A 26,614-nucleotide genomic window follows, 5' to 3' on the forward strand; every position below is an offset into this window, starting at 1 on the left:
ACGTAAAATGACAGCGGGCAGTCTGTAAGTGGTTAAGGTGGCTAAATGCACTTAAGCCTAGGTTCATATTGATACGATTTGGCATTAGTCCGATTTGGCATGCGATTTAACATGCCAAAACGCATGCCAAATCGGCAGCTAATGCTGACTTTGCGGCGTCACACCGATTCCCAAAAGTAGTTCCTGCACTACTTTTGGCGACTTTGGGTGCGATTCCAATAGACATCTGTGCAGGAACTCTCACAGATGTCTGTCAAATCACTCCCGAAGTCGAACTGCATTGCTGGGTTGAAATCGCGCTGAATTCAGCTAAACTCGCACGATTTCTAACGCGGTAGTGTGCACCTAAGCTAGATGTTTGCACTTGAGCATTCATTCATTCGTAAGGCCATGTATAGTTTGTCAGGTTTATAAAAAAGACATAAATCCATCTAGTTCAACCAATAAAAGGGAAACAAAATATATACTGTATATATATTAGGGTTGTCCCGATACCAATACTAGTATCGGTATGGATACCGATACCGAGCATTCGCCCGAGTACTTGTATGCGGGCAAATGCTCCGATGCTTGATCTGATACCTGCACAGTCGGGGTGATCGGTGCGACAGTGGGGGGGAGTTACAAGCACCGATCCCCCTGTATAGATTTCAATAAATCATTTGACAGCCGCTTCTCCTCCCCTCTCTCCCGTGGCTGACAGATGATTAATTGAAATCTATAGAGGGGGATCGGTGCTTGTAACTCCCCCCACCGCCGCACCGATCACCCCTGACTATCCCCGTATACTCCTCCAGTCCCCCTCTGTGTCTTCCTCCGTGCTCAGCTCCTGTCCCCCCCCCATACTCCGCTCCTGTCACCCCTCCATGCTCCTCCGTGCTGCTGTCCCCCTCGGTGCTCCGCTCCAGTCCCCCTCGGTGCTCCTCCGCCCCCTTTGTCCTCGATATGTCAGGATGAAGAGCGGAGGAAGGAGCCGGTAAATCTGTCATTTACTGGCTCTTTCCTTTTCCGAATGCACAGTCAGTGATCACTGGCTCTGTTCATTCATAACTGAGCATCGTAGACTTTGTTTACGATGCTTCAGTATATGAATGGAGAGAAGCCTCTGTCGCCTCTCCATCCATCTTCAGTGCAACTGAGGCTACAGAGAAAGGGACTGGGGAATCTGTGTCCTCAGTCCCTTTCCCTGTTTCGAAGGGAAGATGTCAGGGGTCTGTTAAGATAGTTTGCTCCAGCAGGGGAAAAAATTCCTTCCTGATCCCTCGAGAGGCAATCGGATATTCCCTGGATCATTTTTACCTATAAAGGTTAGTATCCAGTTATATTATGTACAATTAGGAAAGAATCCAGGCCTTTTTAAAAACAATCTACTGAGCTGGCCAGAACCAGCTCCTGAGGGAGTCTATTCCACATTTTCACAGCTCTTCCTGTGAAGAAGTCTTTCCGTATTTGGAGATGAAATCTCTTTTCCTCTGGACGTAAAAAATTGCCCCCTTGTCCTCTGTGGAAGAAAATAATATTCTGGCCAATGGAATTCATAAATACTCAAATGCTTGATGCGCTGAAATGCATGTGCAATATGCAGCTTTAAGGTACATTTTTTAAGCTGCTTTTCCCTGCCAGGAGTAAAAAAGGTGTTTAGAGGAAAAATTCAAATGCCCATTGTGCATGAGCCCTACAAGAAGTATTAGGGATAAATAATGTTTGATTGTTTTCCTTATCTCTGTGGAGGGTTACTTATACTCAGAAGGCTCTCAAGAGTCCCTGGCATATTAAAGGCAGAACTAAAGTTCACAAACAAAAAATCGTCATTCCCTCCTGCCAAAAACAATTTTTTCTTTTTCCTAGCATTTTTTTTATTTTGTGTGAACTGTGCATGGCACATGTGCAGTACAGTGTACACTGCTTGCCTATTTCTGGCTATTGGTTGCTGAGATAGGAGCTGGGTGGCAAATGGCAGATGTGCATGTGCAAGAGTTACATCATCAGTGGCCGGCCAGGGTAGAAGATGGCAATTTTGTTGGAGAGCTTGGAGCTACTAGACCTGGAGGAGGACACTCTCCTAGGTAAGTGAACTATAGCATGCAAATGTGCTGTGCAAGCTTGCATATTATGGCACGGGCCCACCCCCATCCAGTGGACCTAAATAAACACTGTTGCTTTGCCCATGCAGTACAAAGCGATGGTGTCTCTGCAACAGGCCTTCCCCCAGCACCCTCATTTTCCTGGGCTTCCTTGCTACTCTGTGTTCTATTGCAGCTGCTAATACTACCTGGTGCTTTCCAGTATGTGGGAGCATGTCTCCTCCTCCCTTTGTGACTGTGTCTTGGCCTAGAAGCCAATCTATAAGCACAAACATTGTTGCAGAACCAAGGGAGGGGCATCTTTGCTCCCCTTGGTTGCCAAAACGAGTCATTTCAGTGCCGGCTACAACCTAGAAAGGTGGGGAGGAAGTATAGGAAAAGTGAGTATAAAGCCCCATACACACTATCAGATTTTCCTCTGAGTTTTTCCTTCAGATTTACCAAAACCATATAATATGAGGTCAAACCTTAGGAGTTCCAACGTGAATGCAATCAGGCAGGCCGTTGCACTACATGGTTTTGGTAAATCTGAAGGAAAAACTCAGCAGAAAATCTGATAGTGTGTACGGGGCTTAAGGGCTCATGCGCACAGAGCATTAGAAAAAAACAAGCTGCAAATCCGCTACCAACGCCAGGAAAAAGCAGCTGTAAAATAGCTGTAAATAGCTGTAAAATAGCTTTTTGTATTGACGTTAATGCACGTTTAGCCACGTTAACTTTTAGCGGTGTTTCTGTGCCTCTATTCAAAACCAATGGTTCCCTATGAGAGCCCATTGATTTGACTAGAAGTTGCACCAGAAGTCGGATCATGAATGATCTGACCTGCGGCACGGCTTGTGTGCTGAGGATCTTGAAGAAGAACCCCACGCCAAAATGAAAAAAAATAAATAAACGGCGTGGGGTCCCCCCAAGATCCATAGCAGACCCTTCAGTCTGGTATGGATTTTAAGGGGAACCCCCACACCAAAAAAAATGGCATGGGGGTCCATCCAAAATCCATACCAGATCCTTATCTGAGCATGCAACCCGGCAGGTCAGGAAAGGGGGGGACGAGTGAGCGCCCCCCCCCCTCCTTGACCATACCAGGACACATGCCCTCAACATAGAGGGTAGGTGCCCACCCCAAAGCACCTTGTCCCCATCATGGGGACAAGGTCCTCTTCCTGACAAACCTGTCCGTTGGTTTTCGGAGTCTGCGGGCAGGGGGGCTTATCGGAATCTGGAAGCCTCCTTTAACAAGGGGCCCCCAGATCCCAGCCCTCCACCCTATGTGAATGAGTATGGGGTATATCGTACCCCTACCCATTCACCCAAAAATAAAGTGTCAAAAATAAAAACAGTACACAGGTTTTTAAAGTAATTTATGAACGCAGCTCCGGAGTCTCTTCTCCGATTTCTTCTCCCTCCGGCGATGTCTTTATCCTCCGGTTCTTCTCCTCTCACCGCTGATGACTTCTTTTGCCGCTGTCTTCTCCCTCTGCCGCTTCTCCTCTCTCCGCTGTCTTCTCCCACTGTCTCCTTCCATTGTCTTTCTGTTCTTCCTCCGATGTTGTCTCAACGCTCTCTCCCACTGTCATGCTGGGTGCGCCGTGTGCCAATACTTATATAGCCAAGAGGCAGGGGCACTTGGCGACGTCATCAGGATGCCCCATCCTTTGTGATGGCACTACCTGGGGCATGATGGGCAATGATGTCACAAGGGGGTGGGGCCTCATAGGGAACCATTGATTTTGACATGTAAAAAAAAACGCTTGACACGACACGGCGTTAAGCTGCGTTTACCCGCAATTAGCAGCTTTTAGCAGTGTCAGACATTTTTACAGCTTGTTTTTACTGCTCCTGGAAACACAGGCTGTCATTTTTTTCTACTGCCCTTAAACGCTTATGCCTCCAAACGCCTCTGACAGTTTATGTGTGCATGGACACATAGGCTAACATGGAGGGGCGTTTAGAAGCAGTTAAAAAAAAATGTCAGACGCCCCTAACAGCAGCTGTAAAAAAACATCCTGTGTGCATGAGCCCTAAGAGGGTCGGCCCTTTGTAGAGACATGGGCAAGGTGGGAGTTTCTCTACAAGCTCCATTTTAAACATTAAAGCCCACATTTACGTAAGCTAACCCCTGGTAGTTGCCACAGTGGATAGTTTGAAGCAGGTCTGAGGCTGCAAAAGTGGAATTCTGATCAGTGAACTGAAAATGATAACCGTAACAAACAAAATACAATGTTGCTGTTCATATCTTTCAAAACCCCTGCTATGATAAAAGTCAAATAACTGCTTACAAGGTTCTGCTGTGTAGCTGTTGGCGGGTTAATGTTTTTCCCTGCCTTGGGTGATGAATTCCTATTCAAGACAGAACAGTTTGACATTTGCTGCATTCGTAAAATTCCCCTTTCTCTAACCTGCGACCTGCTAAGATAAACTCAGAGGAGTGTCAATGCTATGATGGTAACAACTAGAGTACCAGTACAAGTATTCCTTTTTATGTAATTGGCTGTCAGCGTGGGCTAGGGAAACCCTTGGCTTTACAGTTTCAGTACATCTGCGAGACATAGGGATATGGAACTTCAAGTGCTGGGAACACACAACCCCCCCCCCCCCCCCCCCCCGTGCCTGCCTAAATAATAACTATAGCCATTAATTTTTAGGTTTGAGAAAGTGTATCCTGGCCACCGAGAGGTCTTTGCTAACCCCATCTCAGCAGTCCACAGCAGAGAGGAGGACAGAACTCCTCCTACAGATCCTGCCCCTCTCTGTGCAGCCGCAGCACCCCCTCATCTCCACCTCCCTTGGTCCCAGCATTTAGCAGACTCCATCAGCTGACTCCAACCCTGCTCTGGTCCTCCTTCAGACCCTGCATTTTCTGCTTCCCAGCTTCATTCCTAGCTTCTTCCTTCAGTAGCACAAAGGGGGTGCACTGTGATGTAAGGGAGGATGGAAGACTCTTGATTTCTGATGGTGGGAGGACTCTTGACATTTGATGTAAGGTGGGTGGGGTGCTCTGGGCATCTGCTAATAATTATAAAGATAATATTATAATTCTATACCAGTTGAAAAGGAGGGTCCCTCTGGTATCATCCACAAGAAACTTTAATAGAGACTCCTCAGATAGAACACCATGGCAGAACCATTTTCTGGCTGTGCAGTCTCCAATAAATTTTCTTGTGTATGATCACAGCGGTGTGAAACCTTTCTTTTCAGACTTGCATCATCTGCTACAGGAGTGTAAGTGGGCTCTTTACCGGTCTGCAGAGCCGGTACAAGGGGGGTCATTTCGCTCCTCCCCAGGGATTACTCTGGCACCACCCCCCTCCCTTCCCGTCCGGCTCCAATTCTGTAGCTCGCCCCCAAGTTATCCTGGCTCCTCCCTCGGCTCACCCGGGCATCTCGGCTCCGCCCCTCCCCGGTCCGGCTCCGAGTATGGAGCTCACTCCCGGGTATTCCTGACTCCTCCTGCGGTTCACCCAGCGCCTCAGCTTCGCCCCTCCCTCCCAGCATGGCCCCTGAGTATGGAGCTTGCTCCCAAGTATTGCTGGCTCCTCCTTCCGCTCAATCCCAGTGCCTCAGCTCTGCCCCTCACTCCCCAGCTTGGCACCTGAGTATGGAGCTTGCCCCCAGGTATTCATGGCTCCTCCCCCAGCACCTCAGCTCCACCCCTCCCTCCCTGGGTCTGCTCCCGAGTGTTCCTGAGTGTGCTCTCCTGCCCCACCAGCACATCTGACCTGGGGTCCCATCAATCTCGAAGTCCTCCTCCTCCTCTCCAGGGAAGGATGCTGGGGATGTCAGGACCAATCAGGCTCTGCCAGGATCTGCCTTCTTCTCTTGTACCCAGGATGAAGAACCAGGACCTGCTTCAGGCTGTCAAGACTGAGGACCTGGGCACAGGCCGGCGGCAGAGGTGGACTAATCATTTGGGCACTTGAACTCTGCCTGGGGTCCCCATTACCACTGGAGTCCCAGAGCCCAGTGCCGGAAAAAAGGCACTTGGCTCCACTAATTCACCTCCTACTGCAGAGGAGAATACACTGCAAGGGATTACATTGGGGGATTTATACGGGGGGGATTACACTGCAGGGAGTACACTAGGCAGATTTACACGGTGAGGGTGGGATTATACTGGGGGGGGATTTACTCTTAGGTATGTGTTAACCACTTCAGCTCCAGAAGGTTTTACCCCTCTAATGATCAGGCCATTTTTTGCGATACCGCGCCGCTTTAACCGACAATTGCGCGGTCGTGCGACGCTGTACCAAATACAATTTATGTCCTTTTTTTCCCATAAATAGAGCTTTATTTTGGTGGTATTTGATCACCTCTGTGGTTTTTATTTTTTACGCTATAAACAAAAAAACGACAATTTTTGCATTATTTTTTCAAAGTGCCTCCAATAAAAATACATATAATTAAAATGTGTGAGTGAACTCTGTTTCTATCACAGTAAACCTAATTGAATTTGTATTGTTTTAAGTATATTCTTGTTTAAAAACAACATTGATTATTTCTTAAAAACGGGGGGGGGGGGGGGAGCAGTTTGCCATCTTTCCCCTGGGCACCAAATGGCCTTGTCCCAGCACTGCGGGTCTGCGCCTGCCCTTCACAGCTTAAGTCTTAAGTTATTAATGAAATTAGTAACGGAATAATTTAAAATGATAAAGAGTAGATACATTCATATAGTCTTACAGATACAACCGGCCCTATGAGAGCAACCATAATGCTGATGCAGCCCATGATGAAGTTCAGTTTAACATCCTTGTCCTAGTCCTTCCTCACCATAACCTTCTAGGTTATACTTTCTTGTTAGTACCTAAGGCTCTGTTCACACCATGGTGTTCCGGATCACAGGAGGAATCTCTGCGATTCTGCCCGCGATTTTGAATTGCTGCAAAACATGGGCCGCGTTTGCGATCCCTATTACTTTCAATGGCACCCCAATCGTGGCGTGATTTTCCTGCGATCGTCGCCCAGGGAATCGCGGAAAAATCACGCAAACAGAATAGCGGGGCGCCTGTCACCCAAAAGAAGTTCCAGGAATTTATTATTTATTTTTTAATCTATTTTTCTCAATTTTTTTTTTGCATTGTAATACTTTAAATCTCAAATAAAAGAATGCAAAAAAAAAAAAAGAAGATTGTAGGTTTGACTCCTACCAGCCTTGCTCATTGTGCCGTGATTGTATAGTGGTTAGTATTCTGCATTGTGGCCGCAGCAACACAGGTTTGTATCCGGGTCACGGCATCTTTGTCCGCTGTATGAAGTGTTATGTCCACAGCCTCCTCTGTCATTGCAAACTCAGGCCATGCTAGTTCTGACTCCTTAAAGTGGATATAAATCAGAATTAATTTTTAAATTAAGGCTTGCACCTTGTACAGTATAGGATTTCATGTCATCTGTGCCCAGTCTTGCCACGAAGAGGGTTAATCCAGCTCTGACCAGTTCTGTTACCTTTAGTGAGATAAAAACGGAGAGACAGAGAAATAGGAGTCTGTTTCTCTCCCTTGCTGTGAGTGACAGGTGATTTACATATCTCATGCATGAGCCTGAGAGAGACATTCTGGGTACTTCAGATCCCCTCCTCCTTTCATCTACAGCTCTCCCAGGATTCGCTGCTCCACATCTCAGCATGATTGGGCATGCTGAAGTCATGTGGTGTTTTTTCTGGGTTTTGACTGAATGTTAATGATCATAGCAAAAGTTCAGTGTAAGAAATACACAGGAGAAAATGCATGTTGACAAGGGAAGTGTAGAGGTGGTCGGGGAGTCTACTGACATCACAACTTCACCCACCGAGCTCCGGACAACAGACCCACCCACAGAATCTGCAGTTTTTCGGGTATCATAACAGACAGAGGGGAGACATTTGACTGGTAAGGATACATGCAGGAGGCATGTATATTCTTATAGATAAACACTATGGCAGTAGTTTAGATTACAATGTGGCACACCATAGTCAGATCACTAAAGGATTTGTCAACAGGCCAAAGTGTCCTACCAGGTCACGTTACACCCGCTGGAACACAAACTTGGGGTTATGAGAACTCTACAACACTGGCCTTTGATGGTAACAGCAGAGAGTCAAAAAACATTCTTTAAAGCCCAGTGGGGTGTACTTTTTGGACAGCGAGGACCACTGCTTTTTGAGAGGCATGAAAGAGGCCATCTATGTCAAAGTGAAACAACCATCCTATAAGGGGGTGGGGTTTCCTTTAACACCACCTGCGGGAAACACATTTCCTGTCGGAAAATCCGATCGTGTGTATGTGACTTAAGACTGCTTGCAAGCAGCATTAACGCTGTGATATATGATACCTTGATACTATCCTAGCGCCTTTAGATTACAATGTGGCACACCATAGTCAGATCACTAAAGGATTGGTCAACAGGCCAAGGTGTCCTACCATGTCATGTTACACCCGCAGGAACAAGAACGAACACGAACTTGGGGTTATGAGAACTCTACAACACTGGCCTTTGATGGTAACAGCAGGGAGTCAAAAGAGATTCTTTGAAGCCCAGTGGGGTGTGTTTCTTGGACAGCGCGGACCATTACTTTTCGAGAGGCCATCTATGTCAAAGTGAAACAACCATCCTATAAGGGGGTGGGGTTTGCTTCAACACCACCTGTCGGCCACATAGAATGACATTGTAACATTATTACCCTTTGCTATTTTACAACAATCGAGCAGCCATAAGCAGTGATTTGACAGCAACTGAGAAGGCCTGAGCACTTTCCTTTCCATTTGAAATTGTCCAGAAAGTTAGCCGTTTAACTCAGGAATGGCTAAGATGGTGCCGATTGGCTTCTGCAGCTAGAATGACCTTTGTGAAGGCTTTGCAAAGAGTCAGGGGCAGGTGCAGGGCCAGTGGCGCAATGGATAACGCGTCTGACTACGGATCAGAAGATTGTAGGTTCGACTCCTACCTGGCTCATCAACAATGCCGTGATCGTATAGTGGTTAGTACTCTGCGTTGTGGCCGCAGCAACCCCGGGTCACGGCATCTTTATGTGCTAGATGGAGTGTAATGTCCACAGCCACCTCTGTCACGGTTATGCCATTTCCGACTCCTCCTTAACCACTTGACGACCGCCTCACGCCGATTTACGTCGGCAAGGTGGCACGGACAGGCAAAATCACGTACATATACGTGATTTGCCTTCCGCGGGTGGGGGGTCCGATCGGACCCCCGCCCGAGGCGGTCGTCTTTTGTCCCACGGCGATCGGAGATGAGGGGGAGGCCATCCGTTCGTGGCCCCCCCCTCGCGATCGCCGCCGGCCAATGAGAACATTCCTTTGCTGCTGTATGCTAAACAGCAGCAAAGGAAATGATGTCATCTCTCCTCGGCTCGGTAATTTCCGTTCCGGCCCGAGGAGAGAAGACAGGTATGTGAGTGCACCAAACACACACACACAGTAGAACATGCCAGGCACACAAAACACCCCGATCCCCCCCCCGATCGCCCCCCGATCCCCCCCCAATCACCCCCCCCCTGTCACAAACTGACACCAGCAGTTTTTTTTTTTTTTTCTGATTACTGCATTGGTGTCAGTTTGTGACAGTTACAGTGTTGGGACAGTTAGTATTACCCCCCTGTAGGTCTAGGATACCCCCCTAACCCCCCCTAATAAAGTTTTAACCCCTTGATCACCCCCTGTCACCAGTGTCACTAAGCGATCATTTTTCTGATCGCTGTATTAGTGTCGCTGGTGACGCTAGTTAGTGAGGTAAATATTTAGGTTCGCCGTCAGCGTTTTATAGCGTCAGGGACCCCCATATACTATCTAATAAATGTTTTAACCCCTTGATTGCCCCCTAGTTAACCCTTTCACCACTGATCACCGTATAACTGTTACGGGTGACGCTGGTTAGTTTGTTTATTTTTTATAGTGTCAGGGCACCCGCCGTTTATTACCGAATAAAGGTTTAGCCCCCTGATCGCCCGGCGGTGATATGCGTCGCCCCAGGCAGCGTCAGATTAGCGCCAGTACCGCTAACACCCACGCACGCAGCATACGCCTCCCTTAGTGGTATAGTATCTGAACGGATCAATATCTGATCCGATCAGATCTATACTAGCGTCCCCAGCAGTTTAGGGTTCCCAAAAACACAGTGTTAGCGGGATCAGCCCAGATACCTGCTAGCACCTGCGTTTTGCCCCTCCGCCCGGCCCAGCCCACCCAAGTGCAGTATCGATCGATCACTGTCACTTACAAAACACTAAACGCATAACTGCAGTGTTCGCAGAGTCAGGCCTGATCCCTGCGATCGCTAACAGTTTTTTTGGTAGCATTTTGGTGAACTGGCAAGCACCAGCCAAAGGCAGCGTCAGGTTAGCGCCAGTAGCGCTAACACCCACGCACGCACCGTACACCTCCCTCAGTGGTATAGTATCTGATCGGATCAATATCTGATCCGATCAGATCTATACTAGCGTCCCCAGCAGTTTAGGGTTCCCAAAAACGCAGTGTTAGCGGGATCAGCCCAGATACCTGCTAGCACCTGCGTTTTGCCCCTCCGCCCAGCCCAGCCCACCCAAGTGCAGTATCGATCGATCACTGACACTTACAAAACACTAAACGCATAACTGCAGCATTCGCAGAGTCAGGCCTGATCCCTGCGATCGCTAACAGTTTTTTTGGTAGAATTTTGGTGAACTGGCAAGCACCAGCCCCAGGCAGCGTCAGGTTAGCGCCAGTAGCGCTAACACCCACGCACGCACCGTACAGCTCCCTTAGTGGTATAGTATCTGATCGGATCAATATCTGATCCGATCAGATCTATACTGGCGTCCCCAGCAGTTTAGGGTTCCCAAAAACGCAGTGTTAGCGGGATCAGCCCAGATACCTGCTAGCACCTGCATTTTGCCCCTCCGCCCGGCCCAGCCCACCCAAGTGCAGTATCGATCGATCACTGTCACTTACAAAACACTTAACGCATAACTGCAGCGTTCGCAGAGTCAGGCCTGATCCCTGCGATCGCTAACAGTTTTTTTGGTAGCTTTTTATTGAACTGGCAAGCGCCAGCGGCCTAGTACACCCCGGTCGTAGTCAAACCAGCACTGCAGTAACACTTGGTGACGTGGCGAGTCCCATAAGTACAGTTCAAGCTGGTGAGGTGGCAAGCACAAGTAGTGTCCCGCTGCCACCAAGAAGACAAACACAGGCCCGTTGTGCCCATAGTGCCCTTCCTGCTGCATTCGCCAATCCTAATTGGGAACCCACCGCTTCTGCAGCGCCCGTACTTCCCCCATTCACATCCCCAACCAAATGCAGTCGGCTGCATGAGAGGCATTTTCTTTATGTCCTCCCGTGTACCCCTACCCAACGAACCCCCAAAAAAGATGTCGTGTCTGCAGCAAGCGCGAATATAGGCGTGACACTCGCTATTATTGTCCCTCCTGTCCTGACAATCCTGGTCTTTGCATTGGTGAATGTTTTGAACGCTACCATTCACTAGTTGAGTATTAGCGTAGGGTACAGCATTGCACAGACTAGGCACACTTTCACAGGGTCTCCCAAGATGCCATCGCATTTTGAGAGACCCGAACCTGGAACCGGTTACCGTTATAAAAGTTAGTTACAAAAAAAGTGTAAAAAAAAAAAAAAAATATATAAAATAAAAAAAAATAGTTGTCGTTTTATTGTTCTCTCTCTCTCTATTCTCTCTCTCTTGTTCTGCTCTTTTTTACTGTATTCTATTCTGCAATGTTTTATTGTTATTATGTTTTATCATGTTTGCTTTTCAGGTATGGAATTTTTTATACTTTACCGTTTACTGTGCTTTATTGTTAACCATTTTTTTGTCTTCAGGTACGCCATTCACGACTTTGAATGGTTATACCAGAATGATGCCTGCAGGTTTAGGTATCATCTTGGTATCATTCTTTTCAGCCAGCGGTCGGCTTTCATGTAAAAGCAATCCTAGTGGCTAATTAGCCTCTAGACTGCTTTTACAAGCCGTGGGAGGGAATGCCCCCCCCCCCATCTTCCGAGTTTTTCTCTGGCTCTCCTGTCTCAACAGGGAACCTGAGAATGCAGCCGGTGATTCAGCCAGCTGACCATAGAGCTGATCAGAGACCAGAGTGGCTCCAAACATCTCTATGGCCTAAGAAACCGGAAGCTACGAGCATTTTATGACTTAGATTTCGCCGGATGTAAATAGCGTCATTGGGAAATTGGGGAAGCATTTTATCACACCGATCTTGGTGTCATCAGATGCTTTGAGGGCAGAGGAGAGATCTAGGGTCTAATAGACCCCAATTTTTTCAAAAAAGAGTACCTGTCACTACCTATTGCTATCATAGGGGATATTTACATTCCCCGAGATAACAATAAAAATGATTAAAAAAAAAAAAAATGAAAGGAACAGTTTAAAAATAAGATAAAAAAGCAAAAAAATAATAAAGAAAAAAAAAAAAAAAAAAAAAGCACCCCTGTCGCCCCCTGCTCTCGCGCTAAGGCGAACGCAAATGGCGGTCTGTCGTCAAACGTAAACAGCAATTGCACCATGCATGTGAGGTATCGCCGCGAAGGTCAGATCGAGGGCAGTAATTTTTGCAGTAGACCTCCTCTGTAAATCTAAAGTGGTAACCTGTAAATGCTTTTAAAGGCTTTTAAAAATGCATCTATTTTGTTGCCACTGCACGTTTGTGCGCAATTTTAAAGCATGTCATGTTTGGTATCCATGTACTCGGCCTAAGATCATCTTTTTTATTTCATCAAACATTTGGGCAATATAGTGTGTTTTAGTGCATTAAAATTTAAAAAAGTGTGTTTTTTCCCCAAAAAATGCGTTTGAAAAATCGCTGCGCAAATACTGTGTGAAAAAAAAAATGAAACACCCACCATTTTAATCTGTAGGGCATTTGCTTTAAAAAAATATATAATGTTTGGGGGTTCAAAGTAATTTTTTTGCAAAAAAAAATAACTTTTTCATGTAAACAATGAGTGTCAGAAAGGGCTTTGTCTTCAAGTGGTTAGAAGAGTTGGTGATGTGTGACATAAGCTTCTAAATGTTGTGCATAAAATGCCAGGACAGTTCAAAACCCCCCCAAATGACCCCATTTTGGAAAGTAGACACCCCAAGCTATTTGCTGAGAGGCATGTCGAGTCCATGGAATATTTTATATTGCGACACAAGTTGCGGGAAAGAGACAAATTTTTTTTTTTTTTGCACAAAGTTGTCACTAAATGATATATTGCTCAAACATGCCATGGGAATATGTGAAATTACACCCCAAAATACATTCTGCTGCTTCTCCTGAGTACGGGGATACCACATGTGTGAGACTTTTTGGGAGCCTAGCCGCGTACGGGACCCCGAAAACCAAGCACCGCCTTCAGGCTTTCTAAGGGCGTGAATTTTTGATTTCACTCTTCACTGCCTATCACAGTTTCGGAGGCCATGGAAAGCCCAGGTGGCACAAAACCCCCCCAAATGACCCCATTTTGGAAAGTAGACACCCAAAGCTATTTGCTGAGAGGTATAGTGAGTATTTTGCAGACCTCACTTTTTGTCACAAAGTTTTGAAAATTGAAAAAAGAAAAAAAAAAAAGTTTTTTCTTGTCTTTCTTCATTTTCAAAAACAAATGAGAGCTGCAAAATACTCACCATGCCTCTCAGCAAATAGCTTGGGGTGTCTACTTTCCAAAATGGGGTCATTTGGGGGGGTTTTGTGCCACCTGGGCATTCCATGGCCTCCGAAACTGTGATAGGCAGTGAAGAGTGAAATCAAAAATTTTCACCCTTAGAAATCCTGAAGGCGGTGCTTGGTTTTCGGGGCCCCGTACGCGGCTAGGCTCCCAAAAAGTCCCACACATGTGGTATCCCCATACTCAGGAGAAGCAGCTGAATGTATTTTGGGGTGCAATTCCACATAGGCCCATGGCCTGTGTGAGCAATATATCATTTAGTGACAACTTTTTGTAAATATTTTTTTTTTTTGTCATTATTCAATCACTTGGGACAAAAAAAATAAATATTCAATGGGTTCAACATGCCTCTCAGCAATTTCCTTGGGGTGTCTACTTTCCAAAATGGGGTCATTTGGGGGGGTTTTGTACTGCCCTGCCATTTTAGCACCTCAAGAAATGACATAGGCAGTCATAAACTAAAAGCTGTGTAAATTACAGAAAATGCACCCTAGTTTGTAGACGCTATAACTTTTGCGCAAACCAATAAATATGTGCTTATTGACATTTTTTTTACCAAAGACATGTGGCCGAATACATTTTGGCCTAAATGTATGACTAAAATTTAGTTTATTGGATTTTTTTTATAACAAAAAGTAGAAAATATCATTTTTTTTCAAAATTTTCGGTCTTTTTCCGTTTATAGCGCAAAAAATAAAAACTGCAGAGGTGATCAAATACCATCAAAAGAAAGCTCCATTTGTGGGAAGAAAAGGACGCAAATTTTGTTTGGGTACAGCACTGCATGACCGCGCAATTAGCAGTTAAAGCGACGCAGTGCCAAATTGGAAAAATACCTCTGGTCCTTAGGCAGCATAATGGTCCGGGGCTCAAGTGGTTAAGATACACACAAGGAGGGAGTCTCTCTAAGACTGCTTGCAAGCAGCATCAACGCTGTGATGTATGATACTATCCTAGCGCCTTTAGATTACAATGTGGCACACCATAGTCAGATCACTAAAGGATTGGTCAACAGGCCAAGGTGTCCTACCATGTCATGTTACACCCGCTGGAACAAGAACGAACACGAACTTGGGGTTATGAGAACTCTACAACACTGGCCTTTGATGGTAACAGCAGGGAGTCAAAAGAGATTCTTTGAAGCCCAGTGGGGTGTGTTTCTTGGACAGCGCGGACCATTACTTTTCGAGAGGCCATCTATGTCAAAGTGAAACAACCATCCTATAAGGGGGTGGGGTTTGCTTCAAGACTACCTGTCGGCTACATAGAATGACATTGTAACATTATCACCCTTTGCTATTTTACAACAATCGAGCAGCCATAAGCAGTGATTTGACAGCAACTGAGAAGGCCTGAGCACTTTCCTTTCCATTTGAAATTGTCCAGAAAGTTAGCCGTTTAACTCAGGAATGGCTAAGATGGTGCCGATTGGATTCTGCAGCTAGAATGACCTTTGTGAAGGCTTTGCAAAGAGTCAGGGGCAGGTGCAGGGCCAGTGGCGCAATGGATAACGCGTCTGACTACGGATCAGAAGATTGTATGTTCGACTCCTACCTGGCTCGTCGACAATGCCGTGATCGTATAGTGGTTAGTACTCTGCGTTGTGGCCGCAGCAACCCCGGTTCGAATCTGGGTGACGGCATCTTTATGTGCTAGATGGAGTGTAATGTCCACAGCCACCTCTGTCACGGTTATGCCATTTCCCACTCCTCCTTAAGATACACACAAGGAGGGAGTCTCTCTAAGACTGCTTGCAAGCAAGCAGCATCAACGCTGTGATGTATGATACCTTGATACTATCCTAGCGCCTTTAGATTACAATGTGGCACACCATAGTCAGATCACTAAAGGATTGGTCAACAGGCCAAGGCGTCCTACCATGTCATGTTACACCCGCTGGAACAAGAACGAACACGAACTTGGGGTTATGAGAACTCTACAACACTGGCCTTTGATGGTAACAGCAGGGAGTCAAAAGAGATTCTTTGAAGCCCAGTGGGGTGTGTTTCTTGGACAGCGCGGACCATTACTTTTCGAGAGGCCATCTATGTCAAAGTGAAACAACCATCCTATAAGGGGGTGGGGTTTGCTTCAAGACTACCTGTCGGCTACATAGAATGACATTGTAACATTATTACCCTTTGCTATTTTACAACAATCGAGCAGCCATAAGCAGTGATTTGACAGCAACTGAGAAGGCCTGAGCACTTTCCTTTCCATTTGAAATTGTCCAGAAAGTTAGCCGTTTAACTCAGGAATGGCTAAGATGGTGCCGATTGGCTTCTGCAGCTAGAATGACCTTTGTGAAGGCTTTGCAAAGAGTCAGGGGCAGGTGCAGGGCCAGTGGCGCAATGGATAACGCGTCTGACTACGGATCAGAAGATTGTAGGTTCGACTCCTACCTGGCTCGTCGACAATGCCGTGATCGTATAGTGGTTAGTACTCTGCGTTGTGGCCGCAGCAACCCCGGTTCGAATCCGGGTCACGGCATCTTTATGTGCTAGATGGAGTGTAATGTCCACAGCCACCTCTGTCACGGTTATGCCATTTCCCACTCCTCCTTAAGATACACACAAGGAGGGAGTCTCTCTAAGACTGCTTGCAAGCAGCATCAACGCTGTGATGTATGATACCTTGATACTATCCTAGCGCCTTTAGATTACAATGTGGCACACCATAGTCAGATCACTAAAGGATTGGTCAACAGGCCAAGGCGTCCTACCATGTCATGTTACACCCGCTGGAACAAGAACGAGCACGAACTTGGGGTTATGAGAACTCTACAACACTGGCCTTTGATGGTAACAGCAGGGAGTCAAAAGAGATTCTTTGAAGCCCAGTGGGGTGTGTTTCTTGGACAGCGCGGACCATTACTTTTCGAGAGGCCATCTATGTCAAAGTGAAACAACCATCCTATAAGGGGGTGGGGTTTGCTTCAAGACTACCTGTCGGCTACATAGAATGACATTGTAACATTATTACCCTTTGCTATTTTACAACAATCGAGCAGCCATAAGCAGTGATTTGACAGCAACTGAGAAGGCCTGAGCACTTTCCTTTCCATTTGAAATTGTCCAGAAAGTTAGCCGTTTAACTCAGGAATGGCTAAGATGGTGCCGATTGGCTTCTGCAGCTAGAATGACCTTTGTGAAGGCTTTGCAAAGAGTCAGGGGCAGGTGCAGGGCCAGTGGCGCAACGGATAACGCGTCTGACTACGGATCAGAAGATTGTAGGTTCGACTCCTACCTGGCTCGTCGACAATGCCGTGATCGTATAGTGGTTAGTACTCTGCGTTGTGGCCGCAGCAACCCCGGTTCGAATCCGGGTCACGGCATCTTTATGTGCTAGATGGAGTGTAATGTCCACAGCCACCTCTGTCACGGTTATGCCATTTCCCACTCCTCCTTAAGATACACACAAGGAGGGAGTCTCTCTAAGACTGCTTGCGAGCAGCATCAACGCTGTGATGTATGATACCTTGATACTATCCTAGCTCCTTTAGATTACAATGTGGCACACCATAGTCAGATCACTAAAGGATTGGTCAACAGGCCAAGGCGTCCTACCATGTCATGTTACACCCGCTGGAACAAGAACGAACACGAACTTGGGGTTATGAGAACTCTACAACACTGGCCTTTGATGGTAACAGCAGGGAGTCAAAAGAGATTCTTTGAAGCCCAGTGGGGTGTGTTTCTTGGACAGCGCGGACCATTACTTTTCGAGAGGCCATCTATGTCAAAGTGAAACAACCATCCTATAAGGGGGTGGGGTTTGCTTCAAGACTACCTGTCGGCTACATAGAATGACATTGTAACATTATTACCCTTTGCTATTTTACAACAATCGAGCAGCCATAAGCAGTGATTTGACAGCAACTGAGAAGGCCTGAGCACTTTCCTTTCCATTTGAAATTGTCCAGAAAGTTAGCCGTTTAACTCAGGAATGGCTAAGATGGTGCCGATTGGCTTCTGCAGCTAGAATGACCTTTGTGAAGGCTTTGCAAAGAGTCAGGGGCAGGTGCAGGGCCAGTGGCGCAATGGATAACGCGTCTGACTACGGATCAGAAGATTGTAGGTTCGACTCCTACCTGGCTCGTCGACAATGCCGTGATCGTATAGTGGTTAGTACTCTGCGTTGTGGCCGCAGCAACCCCGGTTCGAATCCGGGTCACGGCATCTTTATGTGCTAGATGGAGTGTAATGTCCACAGCCACCTCTGTCACGGTTATGCCATTTCCCACTCCTCCTTAAGATACACACAAGGAGGGAGTCTCTCTAAGACTGCTTGCAAGCAGCATCAACGCTGTGATGTATGATACCTTGATACTATCCTAGCGCCTTTAGATTACAATGTGGCACACCATAGTCAGATCACTAAAGGATTGGTCAACAGGCCAAGGCGTCCTACCATGTCATGTTACACCCGCTGGAACAAGAACGAGCACGAACTTGGGGTTATGAGAACTCTACAACACTGGCCTTTGATGGTAACAGCAGGGAGTCAAAAGAGATTCTTTGAAGCCCAGTGGGGTGTGTTTCTTGGACAGCGCGGACCATTACTTTTCGAGAGGCCATCTATGTCAAAGTGAAACAACCATCCTATAAGGGGGTGGGGTTTGCTTCAAGACTACCTGTCGGCTACATAGAATGACATTGTAACATTATTACCCTTTGCTATTTTACAACAATCGAGCAGCCATAAGCAGTGATTTGACAGCAACTGAGAAGGCCTGAGCACTTTCCTTTCCATTTGAAATTGTCCAGAAAGTTAGCCGTTTAACTCAGGAATGGCTAAGATGGTGCCGATTGGCTTCTGCAGCTAGAATGACCTTTGTGAAGGCTTTGCAAAGAGTCAGGGGCAGGTGCAGGGCCAGTGGCGCAACGGATAACGCGTCTGACTACGGATCAGAAGATTGTAGGTTCGACTCCTACCTGGCTCGTCGACAATGCCGTGATCGTATAGTGGTTAGTACTCTGCGTTGTGGCCGCAGCAACCCCGGTTCGAATCCGGGTCACGGCATCTTTATGTGCTAGATGGAGTGTAATGTCCACAGCCACCTCTGTCACGGTTATGCCATTTCCCACTCCTCCTTAAGATACACACAAGGAGGGAGTCTCTCTAAGACTGCTTGCGAGCAGCATCAACGCTGTGATGTATGATACCTTGATACTATCCTAGCTCCTTTAGATTACAATGTGGCACACCATAGTCAGATCACTAAAGGATTGGTCAACAGGCCAAGGCGTCCTACCATGTCATGTTACACCCGCTGGAACAAGAACGAACACGAACTTGGGGTTATGAGAACTCTACAACACTGGCCTTTGATGGTAACAGCAGGGAGTCAAAAGAGATTCTTTGAAGCCCAGTGGGGTGTGTTTCTTGGACAGCGCGGACCATTACTTTTCGAGAGGCCATCTATGTCAAAGTGAAACAACCATCCTATAAGGGGGTGGGGTTTGCTTCAAGACTACCTGTCGGCTACATAGAATGACATTGTAACATTATTACCCTTTGCTATTTTACAACAATCGAGCAGCCATAAGCAGTGATTTGACAGCAACTGAGAAGGCCTGAGCACTTTCCTTTCCATTTGAAATTGTCCAGAAAGTTAGCCTTTAACTCAGGAATGGCTAAGATGGTGCCGATTGGCTTCTGCAGCTAGAATGACCTTTGTGAAGGCTTTGCAAAGAGTCAGGGGCAGGTGCAGGGCCAGTGGCGCAACGGATAACGCGTCTGACTACGGATCAGAAGATTGTAGGTTCGACTCCTACCTGGCTCGTCGACAATGCCGTGATCGTATAGTGGTTAGTACTCTGCGTTGTGGCCGCAGCAACCCTGGTTCGAATCCGGGTCACGGCATCTTTATGTGCTAGATGGAGTGTAATGTCCACAGCCACCTCTGTCACGGTTATGCCATTTCCCACTCCTCCTTAAGATACACACAAGGAGGGAGTCTCTCTAAGACTGCTTGCAAGCAGCATCAACGCTGTGATGTATGATACCTTGATACTATCCTAGTGCCTTTAGATTACAATGTGGCACACCATAGTCAGATCACTAAAGGATTGGTCAACAGGCCAAGGCGTCCTACCATGTCATGTTACACCCGCTGGAACAAGAACGAACACGAACTTGGGGTTATGAGAACTCTACAACACTGGCCTTTGATGGTAACAGCAGGGAGTCAAAAGAGATTCTTTGAAGCCCAGTGGGGTGTGTTTCTTGGACAGCGCGGACCATTACTTTTCGAGAGGCCATCTATGTCAAAGTGAAACAACCATCCTATAAGGGGGTGGGGTTTGCTTCAAGACTACCTGTCGGCTACATAGAATGACATTGTAACATTATTACCCTTTGCTATTTTACAACAATCGAGCAGCCATAAGCAGTGATTTGACAGCAACTGAGAAGGCCTGAGCACTTTCCTTTCCATTTGAAATTGTCCAGAAAGTTAGCCGTTTAACTCAGGAATGGCTAAGATGGTGCCGATTGGCTTCTGCAGCTAGAATGACCTTTGTGAAGGCTTTGCAAAGAGTCAGGGGCAGGTGCAGGGCCAGTGGCGCAACGGATAACGCGTCTGACTACGGATCAGAAGATTGTAGGTTCGACTCCTACCTGGCTCGTCGACAATGCCGTGATCGTATAGTGGTTAGTACTCTGCGTTGTGGCCGCAGCAACCCCGGTTCGAATCCGGGTCACGGCATCTTTATGTGCTAGATGGAGTGTAATGTCCACAGCCACCTCTGTCACGGTTATGCCATTTCCCACTCCTCCTTAAGATACACACAAGGAGGGAGTCTCTCTAAGACTGCTTGCAAGCAGCATCAACGCTGTGATGTATGATACCTTGATACTATCCTAGCGCCTTTAGATTACAATGTGGCACACCATAGTCAGATCACTAAAGGATTGGTCAACAGGCCAAGGCGTCCTACCATGTCATGTTACACCCGCTGGAACAAGAACGAACACGAACTTGGGGTTATGAGAACTCTACAACACTGGCCTTTGATGGTAACAGCAGGGAGTCAAAAGAGATTCTTTGAAGCCCAGTGGGGTGTGTTTCTTGGACAGCGCGGACCATTACTTTTCGAGAGGCCATCTATGTCAAAGTGAAACAACCATCCTATAAGGGGGTGGGGTTTGCTTCAAGACTACCTGTCGGCTACATAGAATGACATTGTAACATTATTACCCTTTGCTATTTTACAACAATCGAGCAGCCATAAGCAGTGATTTGACAGCAACTGAGAAGGCCTGAGCACTTTCCTTTCCATTTGAAATTGTCCAGAAAGTTAGCCGTTTAACTCAGGAATGGCTAAGATGGTGCCGATTGGCTTCTGCAGCTAGAATGACCTTTGTGAAGGCTTTGCAAAGAGTCAGGGGCAGGTGCAGGGCCAGTGGCGCAATGGATAACCCGTCTGACTACGGATCAGAAGATTGTAGGTTCGACTCCTACCTGGCTCGTCGACTAATGCCGTGATCGTATAGTGGTTAGTACTCTGCGTTGTGGCCGCAGCAACCCCGGTTCGAATCCGGGTCACGGCATCTTTATGTGCTAGATGGAGTGTAATGTCCACAGCCACCTCTGTCACGGTTATGCCATTTCCCACTCCTCCTTAAGATACACACAAGGAGGGAGTCTCTCTAAGACTGTTTGCAAGCAGCATCAACGCTGTGATGTATGATACCTTGATACTATCCTAGCGCCTTTAGATTACAATGTGGCACACCATAGTCAGATCACTAAAGGATTGGTCAACAGGCCAAGGCGTCCTACCATGTCATGTTACACCCGCTGGAACAAGAACGAACACAAACTTGGGGTTATGAGAACTCTACAACACTGGCCTTTGATGGTAACAGCAGGGAGTCAAAAGAGATTCTTTGAAGCCCAGTGGGGTGTGTTTCTTGGACAGCGCGGACCATTACTTTTCGAGAGGCCATCTATGTCAAAGTGAAACAACCATCCTATAAGGGGGTGGGGTTTGCTTCAAGACTACCTGTCGGCTACATAGAATGACATTGTAACATTATTACCCTTTGCTATTTTACAACAATCGAGCAGCCATAAGCAGTGATTTGACAGCAACTGAGAAGGCCTGAGCACTTTCCTTTCCATTTGAAATTGTCCAGAAAGTTAGCCGTTTAACTCAGGAATGGCTAAGATGGTGCCGATTGGCTTCTGCAGCTAGAATGACCTTTGTGAAGGCTTTGCAAAGAGTCAGGGGCAGGTGCAGGGCCAGTGGCGCAATGGATAACGCGTCTGACTACGGATCAGAAGATTGTAGGTTCGACTCCTACCTGGCTCGTCGACTAATGCCGTGATCGTATAGTGGTTAGTACTCTGCGTTGTGGCCGCAGCAACCCCGGTTCGAATCCGGGTCACGGCATCTTTATGTGCTAGATGGAGTGTAATGTCCACAGCCACCTCTGTCACGGTTATGCCATTTCCCACTCCTCCTTAAGATACACACAAGGAGGGAGTCTCTCTAAGACTGCTTGCAAGCAGCATCAACGCTGTGATGTATGATACCTTGATACTATTCTAGCGCTTTTAGATTACAATGTGGCACACCATAGTCAGATCACTAAAGGATTGGTCAACAGGCCAAGGCGTCCTACCATGTCATGTTACACCCGCTGGAACAAGAACGAACACGAACTTGGGGTTATGAGAACTCTACAACACTGGCCTTTGATGGTAACAGCAGGGAGTCAAAAGAGATTCTTTGAAGCCCAGTGGGGTGTGTTTCTTGGACAGCGCGGACCATTACTTTTCGAGAGGCCATCTATGTCAAAGTGAAACAACCATCCTATAAGGGGGTGGGGTTTGCTTCAAGACTACCTGTCGGCTACATAGAATGACATTGTAACATTATTACCCTTTGCTATTTTACAACAATCGAGCAGCCATAAGCAGTGATTTGACAGCAACTGAGAAGGCCTGAGCACTTTCCTTTCCATTTGAAATTGTCCAGAAAGTTAGCCGTTTAACTCAGGAATGGCTAAGATGGTGCCGATTGGCTTCTGCAGCTAGAATGACCTTTGTGAAGGCTTTGCAAAGAGTCAGGGGCAGGTGCAGGGCCAGTGGCGCAATGGATAACGCGTCTGACTACGGATCAGAAGATTGTAGGTTCGACTCCTACCTGGCTCGTCGACTAATGCCGTGATCGTATAGTGGTTAGTACTCTGCGTTGTGGCCGCAGCAACCCCGGTTCGAATCCGGGTCACGGCATCTTTATGTGCTAGATGGAGTGTAATGTCCACAGCCACCTCTGTCACGGTTATGCCATTTCCCACTCCTCCTTAAGATACACACAAGGAGGGAGTCTCTCTAAGACTGCTTGCAAGCAGCATCAACGCTGTGATGTATGATACCTTGATACTATCCTAGCGCCTTTAGATTACAATGTGGCACACCATAGTCAGATCACTAAAGGATTGGTCAACAGGCCAAGGCGTCCTACCATGTCATGTTACACCCGCTGGAACAAGAACGAACACGAACTTGGGGTTATGAGAACTCTACAACACTGGCCTTTGATGGTAACAGCAGGGAGTCAAAAGAGATTCTTTGAAGCCCAGTGGGGTGTGTTTCTTGGACAGCGCGGACCATTACTTTTCGAGAGGCCATCTATGTCAAAGTGAAACAACCATCCTAGAAGGGGGTGGGGTTTGCTTAAAGACCACCTGTCGGCTACATAGAATGACATTGTAACATTATTACCCTTTGCTATTTTACAACAATCGAGCAGCCATAAGCAGTGATTTGACAGCAACTGAGAAGGCCTGAGCACTTTCCTTTCCATTTGAAATTGTCCAGAAAGTTAGCCGTTTAACTCAGGAATGGCTAAGATGGTGCCGATTGGCTTCTGCAGCTAGAATGACCTTTGTGAAGGCTTTGCAAAGAGTCAGGGGCAGGTGCAGGGCCAGTGGCGCAATGGATAATGCGTCTGACTACGGATCAGAAGATTGTAGGTTCGACTCCTACCTGGCTCGTCGACAATGCCGTGATCGTATAGTGGTTAGTACTCTGCGTTGTGGCCGCAGCAACCCCGGTTCGAATCCGGGTCACGGCATCTTTATGTGCTAGATGGAGTGTAATGTCCACAGCCACCTCTGTCACGGTTATGCCATTTCCGACTCCTCCTTAAGATACACACAAGGAGGAGGGAGTCTCTCTAAGACTGCTTGCAAGCAGCATCAACGCTGTGATGTATGATACCTTGATACTATCCTAGTGCCTTTAGATTACAATGTGGCACACCATAGTCAGATCACTAAAGGATTGGTCAACAGGCCAAGGTGTCCTACCATGTCATGTTACACCCGCTGGAACAAGAACGAACACGAACTTGGGGTTATGAGAACTCTACAACACTGGCCTTTGATGGTAACAGCAGGGAGTCAAAAGAGATTCTTTGAAGCCCAGTGGGGTGTGTTTCTTGGACAGCGCGGACCATTACTTTTCGAGAGGCCATCTATGTCAAAGTGAAACAACCATCCTAGAAGGGGGTGGGGTTTGCTTCAAGACCACCTGTCGGCTACATAGAATGACATTGTAACATTATTACCCTTTGCTATTTTACAACAATCGAGCAGCCATAAGCAGTGATTTGACAGCAACTGAGAAGGCCTGAGCACTTTCCTTTCCATTTGAAATTGTCCAGAAAGTTAGCCGTTTAACTCAGGAATGGCTAAGATGGTGCCGATTGGCTTCTGCAGCTAGAATGACCTTTGTGAAGGCTTTGCAAAGAGTCAGGGGCAGGTGCAGGGCCAGTGGCGCAATGGATAACGCGTCTGACTACGGATCAGAAGATTGTAGGTTCGACTCCTACCTGGCTCGTCGACAATGCCGTGATCGTATAGTGGTTAGTACTCTGCGTTGTGGCCGCAGCAACCCCGGTTCGAATCCGGGTCACGGCATCTTTATGTGCTAGATGGAGTGTAATGTCCACAGCCACCTCTGTCACGGTTATGCCATTTCCGACTCCTCCTTAAGATACACACAAGGAGAGGAGGGAGTCTCTCTAAGACTGCTTGCAAGCAGCATCAACGCTGTGATGTATGATACCTTGATACTATCCTAGTGCCTTTAGATTACAATGTGGCACACCATAGTCAGATCACTAAAGGATTGGTCAACAGGCCAAGGTGTCCTACCATGTCATGTTACACCCGCTGGAACAAGAACGAACACGAACTTGGGGTTATGAGAACTCTACAACACTGGCCTTTGATGGTAACAGCAGGGAGTCAAAAGAGATTCTTTGAAGCCCAGTGGGGTGTGTTTCTTGGACAGCGCGGACCATTACTTTTCGAGAGGCCATCTATGTCAAAGTGAAACAACCATCCTAGAAGGGGGTGGGGTTTGCTTCAAGACCACCTGTCGGCTACATAGAATGACATTGTAACATTATTACCCTTTGCTATTTTACAACAATCGAGCAGCCATAAGCAGTGATTTGACAGCAACTGAGAAGGCCTGAGCACTTTCCTTTCCATTTGAAATTGTCCAGAAAGTTAGCCGTTTAACTCAGGAATGGCTAAGATGGTGCCGATTGGCTTCTGCAGCTAGAATGACCTTTGTGAAGGCTTTGCAAAGAGTCAGGGGCAGGTGCAGGGCCAGTGGCGCAATGGATAACGCGTCTGACTACGGATCAGAAGATTGTAGGTTCGACTCCTACCTGGCTCGTCGATCAATGCCGTGATCGTATAGTGGTTAGTACTCTGCGTTGTGGCCGCAGCAACCCCGGTTCGAATCCGGGTCACGGCATCTTTATGTGCTAGATGGAGTGTAATGTCCACAGCCACCTCTGTCACGGTTATGCCATTTCCGACTCCTCCTTAAGATACACACAAGGAGGAGGGAGTCTCTCTAAGACTGCTTGCAAGCAGCATCAACGCTGTGATGTATGATACCTTGATACTATCCTAGTGCCTTTAGATTACAATGTGGCACACCATAGTCAGATCACTAAAGGATTGGTCAACAGGCCAAGGTGTCCTACCATGTCATGTTACACCCGCTGGAACAAGAACGAACACGAACTTGGGGTTATGAGAACTCTACAACACTGGCCTTTGATGGTAACAGCAGGGAGTCAAAAGAGATTCTTTGAAGCCCAGTGGGGTGTGTTTCTTGGACAGCGCGGACCATTACTTTTCGAGAGGCCATCTATGTCAAAGTGAAACAACCATCCTAGAAGGGGGTGGGGTTTGCTTCAAGACCACCTGTCGGCTACATAGAATGACATTGTAACATTATTACCCTTTGCTATTTTACAACAATCGAGCAGCCATAAGCAGTGATTTGACAGCAACTGAGAAGGCCTGAGCACTTTCCTTTCCATTTGAAATTGTCCAGAAAGTTAGCCGTTTAACTCAGGAATGGCTAAGATGGTGCCGATTGGCTTCTGCAGCTAGAATGACCTTTGTGAAGGCTTTGCAAAGAGTCAGGGGCAGGTGCAGGGCCAGTGGCGCAATGGATAACGCGTCTGACTACGGATCAGAAGATTGTAGGTTCGACTCCTACCTGGCTCGTCGATCAATGCCGTGATCGTATAGTGGTTAGTACTCTGCGTTGTGGCCGCAGCAACCCCGGTTCGAATCCGGGTCACGGCATCTTTATGTGCTAGATGGAGTGTAATGTCCACAGCCACCTCTGTCACGGTTATGCCATTTCCGACTCCTCCTTAAGATACACACAAGGAGAGGAGGGAGTCTCTCTAAGACTGCTTGCAAGCAGCATCAACGCTGTGATGTATGATACCTTGATACTATCCTAGTGCCTTTAGATTACAATGTGGCACACCATAGTCAGATCACTAAAGGATTGGTCAACAGGCCAAGGTGTCCTACCATGTCATGTTACAC

General features: G+C 47.1%; 28 non-coding genes across 28 annotated transcripts; all 28 read left to right on the top strand.

Annotated features, from left to right (window-relative positions):
* Positions 1 to 8,935: 8,935 nt before the first annotated feature.
* Positions 8,936 to 9,008, top strand: TRNAR-ACG (transfer RNA arginine (anticodon ACG)). Its single transcript has one exon. It is a non-coding gene; the product is annotated as a tRNA-Arg (tRNA).
* Positions 9,009 to 15,218: 6,210 nt separating this feature from the next.
* On the top strand, positions 15,219 to 15,291 carry TRNAR-ACG (transfer RNA arginine (anticodon ACG)). The gene has a single exon. It is a non-coding gene; the product is annotated as a tRNA-Arg (tRNA).
* A 775-nt stretch (positions 15,292 to 16,066) lies between these two features.
* On the top strand, positions 16,067 to 16,139 carry TRNAR-ACG (transfer RNA arginine (anticodon ACG)). Its single transcript has one exon. It is a non-coding gene; the product is annotated as a tRNA-Arg (tRNA).
* Positions 16,140 to 16,147: 8 nt separating this feature from the next.
* Positions 16,148 to 16,219, top strand: TRNAH-GUG (transfer RNA histidin (anticodon GUG)). The gene has a single exon. It is a non-coding gene; the product is annotated as a tRNA-His (tRNA).
* A 691-nt stretch (positions 16,220 to 16,910) lies between these two features.
* TRNAR-ACG (transfer RNA arginine (anticodon ACG)) lies at positions 16,911 to 16,983 on the top strand. The gene has a single exon. It is a non-coding gene; the product is annotated as a tRNA-Arg (tRNA).
* Positions 16,984 to 16,991: 8 nt separating this feature from the next.
* TRNAH-GUG (transfer RNA histidin (anticodon GUG)) lies at positions 16,992 to 17,063 on the top strand. The gene has a single exon. It is a non-coding gene; the product is annotated as a tRNA-His (tRNA).
* Positions 17,064 to 17,754: 691 nt separating this feature from the next.
* Positions 17,755 to 17,827, top strand: TRNAR-ACG (transfer RNA arginine (anticodon ACG)). Its single transcript has one exon. It is a non-coding gene; the product is annotated as a tRNA-Arg (tRNA).
* An 8-nt stretch (positions 17,828 to 17,835) lies between these two features.
* On the top strand, positions 17,836 to 17,907 carry TRNAH-GUG (transfer RNA histidin (anticodon GUG)). The gene has a single exon. It is a non-coding gene; the product is annotated as a tRNA-His (tRNA).
* Positions 17,908 to 18,598: 691 nt separating this feature from the next.
* TRNAR-ACG (transfer RNA arginine (anticodon ACG)) lies at positions 18,599 to 18,671 on the top strand. Its single transcript has one exon. It is a non-coding gene; the product is annotated as a tRNA-Arg (tRNA).
* An 8-nt stretch (positions 18,672 to 18,679) lies between these two features.
* Positions 18,680 to 18,751, top strand: TRNAH-GUG (transfer RNA histidin (anticodon GUG)). The gene has a single exon. It is a non-coding gene; the product is annotated as a tRNA-His (tRNA).
* Positions 18,752 to 19,441: 690 nt separating this feature from the next.
* Positions 19,442 to 19,514, top strand: TRNAR-ACG (transfer RNA arginine (anticodon ACG)). The gene has a single exon. It is a non-coding gene; the product is annotated as a tRNA-Arg (tRNA).
* An 8-nt stretch (positions 19,515 to 19,522) lies between these two features.
* TRNAH-GUG (transfer RNA histidin (anticodon GUG)) lies at positions 19,523 to 19,594 on the top strand. The gene has a single exon. It is a non-coding gene; the product is annotated as a tRNA-His (tRNA).
* Positions 19,595 to 20,285: 691 nt separating this feature from the next.
* TRNAR-ACG (transfer RNA arginine (anticodon ACG)) lies at positions 20,286 to 20,358 on the top strand. The gene has a single exon. It is a non-coding gene; the product is annotated as a tRNA-Arg (tRNA).
* An 8-nt stretch (positions 20,359 to 20,366) lies between these two features.
* On the top strand, positions 20,367 to 20,438 carry TRNAH-GUG (transfer RNA histidin (anticodon GUG)). Its single transcript has one exon. It is a non-coding gene; the product is annotated as a tRNA-His (tRNA).
* A 691-nt stretch (positions 20,439 to 21,129) lies between these two features.
* TRNAR-ACG (transfer RNA arginine (anticodon ACG)) lies at positions 21,130 to 21,202 on the top strand. The gene has a single exon. It is a non-coding gene; the product is annotated as a tRNA-Arg (tRNA).
* A 9-nt stretch (positions 21,203 to 21,211) lies between these two features.
* TRNAH-GUG (transfer RNA histidin (anticodon GUG)) lies at positions 21,212 to 21,283 on the top strand. The gene has a single exon. It is a non-coding gene; the product is annotated as a tRNA-His (tRNA).
* Positions 21,284 to 21,974: 691 nt separating this feature from the next.
* TRNAR-ACG (transfer RNA arginine (anticodon ACG)) lies at positions 21,975 to 22,047 on the top strand. Its single transcript has one exon. It is a non-coding gene; the product is annotated as a tRNA-Arg (tRNA).
* A 9-nt stretch (positions 22,048 to 22,056) lies between these two features.
* TRNAH-GUG (transfer RNA histidin (anticodon GUG)) lies at positions 22,057 to 22,128 on the top strand. Its single transcript has one exon. It is a non-coding gene; the product is annotated as a tRNA-His (tRNA).
* A 691-nt stretch (positions 22,129 to 22,819) lies between these two features.
* On the top strand, positions 22,820 to 22,892 carry TRNAR-ACG (transfer RNA arginine (anticodon ACG)). The gene has a single exon. It is a non-coding gene; the product is annotated as a tRNA-Arg (tRNA).
* A 9-nt stretch (positions 22,893 to 22,901) lies between these two features.
* TRNAH-GUG (transfer RNA histidin (anticodon GUG)) lies at positions 22,902 to 22,973 on the top strand. Its single transcript has one exon. It is a non-coding gene; the product is annotated as a tRNA-His (tRNA).
* A 691-nt stretch (positions 22,974 to 23,664) lies between these two features.
* TRNAR-ACG (transfer RNA arginine (anticodon ACG)) lies at positions 23,665 to 23,737 on the top strand. The gene has a single exon. It is a non-coding gene; the product is annotated as a tRNA-Arg (tRNA).
* Positions 23,738 to 23,745: 8 nt separating this feature from the next.
* TRNAH-GUG (transfer RNA histidin (anticodon GUG)) lies at positions 23,746 to 23,817 on the top strand. Its single transcript has one exon. It is a non-coding gene; the product is annotated as a tRNA-His (tRNA).
* A 694-nt stretch (positions 23,818 to 24,511) lies between these two features.
* TRNAR-ACG (transfer RNA arginine (anticodon ACG)) lies at positions 24,512 to 24,584 on the top strand. The gene has a single exon. It is a non-coding gene; the product is annotated as a tRNA-Arg (tRNA).
* Positions 24,585 to 24,592: 8 nt separating this feature from the next.
* TRNAH-GUG (transfer RNA histidin (anticodon GUG)) lies at positions 24,593 to 24,664 on the top strand. The gene has a single exon. It is a non-coding gene; the product is annotated as a tRNA-His (tRNA).
* Positions 24,665 to 25,360: 696 nt separating this feature from the next.
* Positions 25,361 to 25,433, top strand: TRNAR-ACG (transfer RNA arginine (anticodon ACG)). Its single transcript has one exon. It is a non-coding gene; the product is annotated as a tRNA-Arg (tRNA).
* A 9-nt stretch (positions 25,434 to 25,442) lies between these two features.
* Positions 25,443 to 25,514, top strand: TRNAH-GUG (transfer RNA histidin (anticodon GUG)). Its single transcript has one exon. It is a non-coding gene; the product is annotated as a tRNA-His (tRNA).
* A 694-nt stretch (positions 25,515 to 26,208) lies between these two features.
* TRNAR-ACG (transfer RNA arginine (anticodon ACG)) lies at positions 26,209 to 26,281 on the top strand. Its single transcript has one exon. It is a non-coding gene; the product is annotated as a tRNA-Arg (tRNA).
* Positions 26,282 to 26,290: 9 nt separating this feature from the next.
* On the top strand, positions 26,291 to 26,362 carry TRNAH-GUG (transfer RNA histidin (anticodon GUG)). Its single transcript has one exon. It is a non-coding gene; the product is annotated as a tRNA-His (tRNA).
* The last annotated feature ends 252 nt before the right edge of the window (positions 26,363 to 26,614 follow it).

This window comes from Aquarana catesbeiana, linkage group LG03, assembly GCF_042186555.1.
Source record: "Aquarana catesbeiana isolate 2022-GZ linkage group LG03, ASM4218655v1, whole genome shotgun sequence".
Taxonomy (NCBI): domain Eukaryota; kingdom Metazoa; phylum Chordata; class Amphibia; order Anura; family Ranidae; genus Aquarana; species Aquarana catesbeiana.